This window comes from Natator depressus, chromosome 11 (genome assembly GCF_965152275.1).
Source record: "Natator depressus isolate rNatDep1 chromosome 11, rNatDep2.hap1, whole genome shotgun sequence".
NCBI classification, from domain to species: domain Eukaryota; kingdom Metazoa; phylum Chordata; order Testudines; family Cheloniidae; genus Natator; species Natator depressus.
In genome coordinates this window covers 61,748,476-61,757,927 of record NC_134244.1, presented here as the reverse complement: position 1 = coordinate 61,757,927, position 9,452 = coordinate 61,748,476, and the positions used below count along the sequence as shown (strand labels likewise).

At 44.5% G+C, this 9,452-nt stretch overlaps 1 pseudogene; it reads right to left on the bottom strand.

The window, feature by feature from the left end:
* Window positions 1–880: 880 nt before the first annotated feature.
* Window positions 881–9,082, bottom strand: LOC141995856 (E3 SUMO-protein ligase KIAA1586-like; annotated as a pseudogene).
* Window positions 9,083–9,452: the final 370 nt, after the last annotated feature.

The window sequence follows — 9,452 nt, the reverse complement described above, 5'->3', positions numbered from 1 at the left end:
CTCTGAATATGTAGGAGATGATGAGAACTTCATTCAATGAGGAATTTCAAAAGGTTAAAAAGGGAAGCAAGCAAAGGCTGCTATATTCAGAAAATCCTAGCACCAGGGGAAAAAAGGCAGAAATGTACAACTTGGTAAAGTGCTTGGATCGGGTGAATAGATGTAAGGGCTGAGTGGAAATGACACTGGTATAAGGGCTTTACATGATAAACAATAAGTTGAAACCTATAAGATCCCTATCCATCATGTAGGAAAAATACATTCACAGTGCTGTACTGTATCATTCTGGCTTTGCACTGCCAAAGTACATTCCCTGAAATGAATTACGAGACATGCAGCGGGTGCTAATGACAAATGCAAATACCGCCCATCTGCATAGAGCAGTGCAAGTGCTACAAGTTATTGTCTTGAGTGGCTAATACTTGAGAAACCCCAACTCTGAATTGAGCATGGTGCAAGGCTACTGTTACTGTCGCCAGAACCAATAGTAAGAGTTTACAGCCAGGAAAGGGGACTGGGATGGATACATGGGTTGGGGGCAATGGTCCCTATAATTTTTGACAGGCCGAGTGTGCAAAAAATTTCTTCTGTGCAAATTTTTGAAGCAGAGTTCAAATTTGTGCGCCATGAGGCAGATGCGCCTAAGCGAGTAAAATGCTTATATATTTAAAAAGTTTTAATTTGCAATTTGTGTCAATTTATATGGGTTTTCAGATAGAGACATCATAAGTAAAAAAAGAAAAACAAAAGTTTGTGTTTTAAATTTAAAATTTTCCTAAAAAATATGAATAAATGATTATCCGCCAAGAATAAGATATGTAATTACAAATGCATTTTAATTTCCTTATTGGTCGAAATGTCAAAGACTGCTAAACTAACCCTACTGCTTTTCCCTGCGATCTTTTTCATTTGCCCATTCAATATAAACTCTGTCCAGATCTATCAGTCCTCCATCCAGCTGGTAACTCTTAACAGACATCAGCATGTCCAAATGATCTACTTGTAAACGATTCAGTAGTTTGTTTTTTAGAGTGTTCATTAAGCTAACGCCACGCTCACAGTCTGCACTTGATGCTAGGAATGTTCCTCCAATATCCATCAACTCTGCAAGATCCTGAAACTGTTCGTTCTGGTGAGCAAATGTCACCATATCCGGGAAACTTAAAAGCAATTGGCTTTTGATTCTTTTGGCTACTGCAAACTTGAAGTCATTGTACTGACTGAATATAACAATCTCTTCAGCAAGAAAGTCTTTGTATTTTGGACATACGGATTTGACCTGATGAATTCCAAAATTGAAGTCACACTTAACTATTGCTGCACAATCAAAAGTGGACCACTCCTGGACTTCATCCTCTGGAAACCTGTCTGCCAAATGTGCACACAAGATGTTTATGAAAGTTATTATGGAACTGGTATCAATTTCATTATTTTCTTGAGAGCTCATATCTAAGAGAGCCTTAACTTTGTCACTCCATAAGACTGAATCGCCAAGGTACTGTCTTCTGATCTTGTTCAGTTTATCTCAGGCAAGGTGAAATGCTTCAAGAGGTGTAAGGCCCCGTTTCTGGAGCAGCGTGGATAGTGAAGCCAGCTCCGACAAAACATCATTCAAAACTTCTAATGTTATTCGGTATTCCATGGTATTCAGCTTTTTGTGGCAGTATTTAGAAACTGGATCAGTATCTTTGTCTTGCTCAAAATATTCCAGAAGAGGATTATAGATGAGAATAATTGCTCTAAGTGCAAAGTGCCTAGATAACCAGCGCACTTCATTGAGTGGCCTGAAAGCCACTGACTCACATTCAGAAGCATCCACTATTTCCTGAAATTTGCATTTTCTCCTGGATGACCGACAGAACACCATGTAGACAGTTCTCATTAAGGTTTTGATGTCTCTTATCAGCTTGACCTCTTTCCATGCATCTGAAATCCCCAAGTCTTCCCAGTGTGCAACGCAATGTTGCTGGACTAAGTGTGGAATATCATGTTTTAGCTGAGCCACCCTGCCACTGAGTTTGCCCAACATCATGGAAGCACCATCAGATGTGAACATCACCATTTTCATTAGATCAAGTTGGTGTTTTTTTATAAAATCTTTGATTGCAGACACTATTGAAACAGCATTACATTCTTGCAATCGTAATAGTCCACCAAATGAAATTTTATAGTCTGCAGAATTTATGGATCTATATTTAAAGTAGAGTATCAAGTATCTGTTAATGGATATATCAGTGCTTTCATCAACAGCTAGAGTATGAAACATTGCCGATGCTATTTCACGCATGAGGTCATTTTGGACAATGCAGTTGATAATTTCAAGAAATTCAAAAGCATAATTTTTATTTCTCCAGCTTGCTGGTATGCGCACATACTTTTCCATATGGTCATTAATATCCTGAACAGAAAGCATTGAGCTGTTCATTTGAATAGCCAACAACGCATTGTCAATAAGTACCTTGATTTCTTCTGGGTTTGAGCGCTTGCGTTCAAGATTAATTTGCCTACTTTGCTTTTCAGCTGGAATTTCAAGTATCATGCTAAGCAATCCGCTCCGTAAGGAAGGGTTTTTGTTTCTAAGTCTTGTTACACCATCTATATGAGACTTATTTGACAGATGACGCTTTAAGAAATCCAACTTCCATACATCGTTCCACATTCTTCCTGTTTAAAATTCTCCTGGAACTCTGGCATCTTGACAATATACACAAACCACTCCTTTGTCTTCATCATATGTGAATATGTGAATATTTCACAAAGTTTAACAAGTATTACACTATCTGTCTTGGGTGTAACCTTCTCTATTGTCTCATCCAGCCATCCAGATTTAAATGAAGTCACTGTTCTTTTATGCTTTAGACTTCTAGACAGTGACAGTGGGATTGATTTTTTACCAGATTGGTTTATTTAAAATTAATACTTTTATTATATGGCTACTATTTCAATGTGCTTAACAGCGTGACTCAACAAAAGGGCAAACGGGAGATCATTCAGATCAGGATACCGGAAGTTTGTGCATACCTCCAATCACGTCCATGTATCTGCGGCAAAAAAACACGGGAAAATAGTAAAACATCAAGAGTAAATGTATGAAGTCCAAAGCCTTTGAAAGATTTCAGTCACGAAAACAACACTTACCTTTGTTCGTTTCTGGGAAATCTTTGCAGTTCCTTAGCAACTACGGCCAGGCATTTTGACTTATTCGCACGTACTTGAGTTTGTACACAGCCAAATGAACAGACTACAAGGAGATGTGTGGGTCCCCCACTCCCGACTGTCCCGATGTGATCAATGTTCCACGTTTGAAATGCTGGCGGGGAGGGGTATGATTAATTGCCCTCCTTTCCCTTTCCCCCTCTTGCCAGCTAGTAGAATCTGGCTGTGTTGATAGATGGCGGGTGAACAATGTCAAAAGTCACCCGTAAATAGGGTGACCAGATTGCAAGAGTGAAATATCAGGACACATTGGGCGAGTGGGGGGTGGGGTGGGTGGGAGAAGAGAGCCACAAAGCTCCCCTGGCCTGCAACCCCTGAACCCACTATGCCCAGAGCCCCCCCACAACTCCCTACATTTGACACAAATGCACAGTGCTGTGCACACTGCCACCCCTGTCCAGCGCCCCCCCACCCACAGCCCCACCACAGCTGCCCAGCACCCCAAACAGAACCCCCCACTTGCTAGTTTCCCAATACACACAGATTTCTCCTCCCTCCCTCCCTCCCAGTGCCCTTCCCCACAGCCCCACCACCACTACTAAACAATGCCCCACACAGATCCCCACTGCCCAGTGCCCTGACACACACAGATCTCCCCCACTGCCCAGCACCCCCCAACAGGCCCCCACTGCCTAGCACCCCAAAACACACAAACCTCCCCCACTGCCCAGTGCCCTCCACACACCTCCCAGACACTTACTCCACCACACCTTGCCCCATTCTCTGGCTGCACTCACCAGCCCTTCTGGGAGGTCTCTGTCTCCTAGGGTCAGAGCAGCGGGGGGGGGGGGGTCCTCCACTTTCCATGTGCTGAGCCCATCACAAGCGCGAGCTCTGTGGCTCCCATTGGCCAGGAAAAGCGCCAATGGGAGCTGCCGGAGCTGCGGAGTGGGGCTTGCAGGCGTGGGTGGCACGCAGAGACCCTAAGAGCCAGCAGGTCCCTCTGGCTCTTAGGGTAGGATCTGGTTGGGTCAGGGGGAAGGGGGAGGGCACCTGCAAGCCCTGGCCCTGCAGCTCTGATTGGGCAGGAGGGAGCCACCCACACTACAGGCTCCTGCCGGCGGGCGGGCGCGCCACCGGGAGCTGCCCCAGGAAGCGCTGCCACACCAGCCCCAGGACTTTGGCGGTGATGGTGAGCGGGCATCCTGACGGATGTGCAGTCAGGATGCGAGACAAACGTGCGTGTGGTGTTTCCCCATGTGCGCCGGGTTTAGAATCTGTGTGCGTGCGCACACGTGCACAGCTTAGAGGGAACAGTGGTTGCGGGGATCTAGGAGAGAGGATCAGGAGGTCTGGGCAGGAGCAGGGGCCAGGAACAAGTGCTGGGAGGGGAAGGAGTGCAGGAGAAGGATGACTACATAGTTACAGAGGGAAAGAAATGTGTTGTCCATTGCTGCTGATCCCAAGTGTTCAAAAATCAAGAGTCAGGTCTCCAAAAGTAATGAAATTGGCTTAAAAATCATGAGATTTTTTAAAAAAGAATAAATTTGGGGTGTTTTTGTTTGTCTTCTAGTTTCTGAGCCCTGAGGGGGGGGGGTCACATCTTTGAAGTTTTCTCTGCAGCCAGGAGGGCTAGAGACTTCCTTTAAAAAAAATATATGAAAGCTGAGATTCTTACATAATCACCAGACTCCAGGAGCTGGGACTTTAAGAAAAAACTCCAAATATCACAAGACTCTCAGTGAGATTGCAAGAGACGGCAACACTGATTGTGTCTCTTCCACTCCCCCATTTCCATTTTCTTGTTGGCTCTCTCTCCCCCCAACCTTCGGTTACTCTCGTGAATCTCTCTCTCCTTCCATTGGTCCCATCTCTCTCTCACTCATACACACACACACACACACACACACACTGTACCCTTGCTCCCTCCTACCCCCCTTTTTCTATCCTGTCTCTCTGCATCCAGGGCACCACTTAAATCCTATTTTAAGGGTTTACATGGGATTTAATTGGTGGGCCCTTGAGCAGGTTCTTGCAGAGGAGAGAATTTCACCGCAGTTTAGCAGCAATGTCAGTGAAATTGAATATAATCTCCTTTTTTCAAGTGTTCTGCTCTACCACTGACATGCTGTTGTTAGGGCCTGGTCCAGAGCCCATTGAAGTCTAGGGAATGACTCCTCTTGATTTCAGTAGGGTTTGGATCAGGCCCAGCGTACGCAAGGACGAAAAAGGAAATAGAAGAGAAGGATGATGCAGGGACACACATTTCATACATTTTCTGTCACCGAGCTGTCCCTGGATCACTCTTTACTTGTGCGATTCACATGAATTGAAAGCCCAGACTGACTCTCTGGGGGTTGGGAATCTCTAACCCAGTACTCCCAACACTGAGATGTTTTTCTAAAATGTTGACCCCTGTGTTCTGAGGCCTGAAGTCACTCAAGATGGAGAGATGTAACAGCTTCTTCCAGAAATCTTTAACAGAATTTTAAAGAGCAAAAACAGTCACACTCCCAAAACGACGATGTCCAGATCGCCAGCACATTGTGACATGGCCAGACATTCGTGCTGACGTCTCATTTCCAGGAGACTGGTGTAGAAGGGATTTTTCATTAATCACAAAGTCAATGTGGGCCGGCTCCTGTTCCTACTGAAGTCAATGGGAGTACTGCAATACCTCCGAGGCCCATTGAAGTCAGTGGAAAGATTCCCATTGACTTCTTTGTGATTTGTATCAGTCCTTGGTTGGGAACAGGCCCTTAAAAGTGCTTTTTCTGCCAGTAAATACAGGAAGGTCAGAGAAGATTAGCTCGGCATAACCTATCCTTGACCTCAGAAATGATCAAGTCAAGGTAAGGAAGGAACACAGTTGTGGCTGTCAGCCTGTCAACAGTCCAAGCATTGACAACGATTGCAGGACATGGTAAAACGGTAAAATGTTGCTGGGCCCTGTGATATGGTCTCACGTGGTGATATCATGTAGCAGTGAGGTGGCGACAATATATGCCTCATGATGTGGTGATGTATCGCATGATGTCATAGTGCAAACAGCTAGTCATGACAGGAAGGTTTTGTCTCAGAGAAGCGGGCTTTAAACGTTCTCTCTCCTAGTTGCAACTGGGAAAAGAAAAAGATATACATATAAAAAAGCTTAGGTGCCTAAAGTTGTCTCTTGTTTGAGGTCATGCAACTACCTCTCCCCATTGCCAAGATGCCAGAAGGAGCCCCGAGGAAGTCCAGAAAAAGTGGGCTGTGGAAGTAGAAAAACCTGATGATATTCATAACCTCTGATCGTCTAAGAGCCTGAACTTCAACATTCCGAAGCTTTGTGACTGCCAGCGAGTGACGCTCGAAAAATATGGCACCAGGGATCTTCGTCACTTTTGTAGCCTTGGAAAATGCATCTGCTTTGGGAATCAAGCCCAAGACAGTTATTCTCCCCTGTGCAGAATGAAACTTCTGCTGGGAGCTTTTATTAAGGCAATCATTCTTCACAAATACCGGTCTTTTTATCACCTGGCTATAATGACTGTGCCTGGGAACATACCAAGATATCATAGGAATGAAACTGAGAGCAAGCAACCCGTGTAGGTCTGGCCCCTTTGGAAAAACAGTGTTTACAATTTTCTGCCAAAGTAGTTGTTACCATTGTCAGGATGGTCACTGCCCACATAATAAAAAAAATTGCCAGTGGAATGTGACCTCCAGGAGGTTTCTTTCAATTGTTGCTTAGCAGAACAGCATAGCTCCCAACTGAAATGTATGCCAAGTGACCATTTATAATGCACCATTTGTCATTTCTGTAATTGATTCTCATGCAGGACAGATACCCAGTGGGTATTCGCAAGGGACTCAACGAACTCTCCCAACAAGAACGACATCATTGCATGTGAAATGGGCCTGCTGCAGCCCAATTCCTGATAGATGGCTGTCTGTAAAAATGCAAAATGCAAAACACAGCTACCCCGCACTGACAATGGGATTACAGTGAGGAAACATAGCCACCGTGTTCCCAGCTCTGCATTTCCCACATGCATTAGAAAGCTGTGCCCATGTGATAATTCAGAATTAAACTATATTGAAATCCATATCACTTGTGCCAGTGGGAAGACTGTTACAGTGCACATATATGAACTTTCAGTTTTGGTCAGCGTCAAGATTTATTGTCTCTCCAGATACATATTGAGCGAGGTGAAACCTCAGTCGATTAAGTTTGTCTCAGTCAATAAATCTAGGAGTTGACTCCAGCAGAATTCAGTGTCTGTTTATTATTCTGTGACCAGCATTCATTGACACTAGAAGTGGGGTGTTTGGATGAGCTGACACCATTTACAACTACAAAGAATATGTCAAGCTGTGTCAAATGGAGATCATACATCCCTACACCACAGAGGTGTTGGGAGGGTAAAGTCACTACAGGATTTTGAGGTACTCAGATTCTGTGGTGATGGGGGACATAAAAGGACTTAGAGAGATTGTGAACTTCATCTGAAACTGTTCGAAAGCCTTCTGAAAACTGCGGATTTGTATTTGGATCCTCAGGGTCCTAATGCTATGAGTATGTGGTTTTGGCAAAATGTTGATCATGATTTCAAAAAGGGTGTCTTAAAAATGTCAGGACAAATGGGTCCATTTCAGACATGTAAACAACTAGGACATGCTGAAATGTTCATAAGCTTTGTTTTCCGGTTTTATGGGCTGTTCTAGAGCTACATGAGGTGTCTGTAGCTATGAAACTGTGATGTCTTGTGGGGGTTTTTCTGTGTGTACTCTAAGTGTCTCAAAACTTTCCTGGTGGTCAGAGTTCAGCAGCCATTTTGTCTTCACAGTTAGTGCAGCTTGTCAGAGAGGAGATGCTATGCTGCCTCACTGAGCCTTGACCTCCTTGTTGTTTAATGTAATCAAAATGAAACGTTATTTCGATGGAAAGTACCTATGTCCCCATTCACCTCCCCAGGCACAAGATCGTCTCTGTGTAAATTTTAGTGGGTGGAGTATCTTCCTGATGTTTGCTATCTGAACCTAAAGATTAAAGCATATGGGCCAGACCCTCAAAAACCAGCACAACTCCTTCGACTTCCATGGGCCTAGGCCAATTAACACCAGCTGCAGATCTGTCCCAAAGTGAAGGGCAGACGCGATGATAGGAAACCCAGGTGTTCCTGATTATCTGGCAGGAGACGCTCAAGAAGAGGAAACCAGGGAACAGTGGGCAGTTTAAGGACCAAATGTGACGAAGAAGAGCATGTGCAAACTGATCTGCAGCGCTTAGCTGAAGTCCAACACTAAAATGGTTTAGCAGAGGGTTTTCAACACAGCATTTTGAGTGAGATTGATTTAATTAAATGCTTCCCTCACAATCCTGACTCTTGGCTTTCCTGATTAACCAGGCATCACTTCTCTGAAACCCCTCTGTTCTCTGACACAGGGTCCCGGCCTAAAGCTAAAGACTGACCCTGATGTGAGTAGCAGGGCGGGGTTCTGATAAGTGAGGTGCAGAGAAACAGGGCTATACAGCACTGAAGATGGACCATAAGGTTAATCTTGATGCCGGGTATTTTCCTAAGTCGGGTGCAGACTCTTCAGCTCTTGCCAACTCTTGTTTCATAGAATGACCCTGTTCCGTGGCTCAGGGGGTGAGGGTCTGTGCATTGGCTGGGGGTACTGTGGATTGTTTGCACATTTCATCTGGAGCATAGTGCTTGCTGGAGTGCACTCAGGTTACTATGGCGACAGAGGGACGATGCTCCTCAGTATTTGCTACATCATACTTCAGAAGGAGGATTTAGAGAGGCAGAACAAAGCGTCGTAGGGAAGCATCAAACCTAATAAGTCCCTGGACTGAAAGAAAGCCAGACTTCTGTTTAGACACCACGGTGTTCATTCGTTTTGGGTCTGGGAACTGTTCCAGGTCTGAGCTAGGCATGTTCGTTATACCTCCTGTGCGGCGTTCAAAGAGGCCTCTACATTCAAATGACACTGTTTTCTAACCTGGCTGGAAAGGGAACCCACTGAGTGGAGAACAAGGAGAGAAAGCAGAGGATTTTTCTCATTCAAACAACATTCCTTTGTACTTGGTTTGTAAAACATGAAGAAAACAGCATGAATATTGAGCAAGTTGCCAAAATGAACCACACACTATCCCATGGCGTTTCTATGGAGCTGTGTGAATAGCAGCCTTAGATATGGTCTTGTTCAGCAAAGCAACAAGTGTTCAAAGGGCTCTTAGTCAAAAAATGCTGTTCAAGGTGTTTTTCATAATATTTAAATAATGATTTACGCCCCGTCGCTGTCGT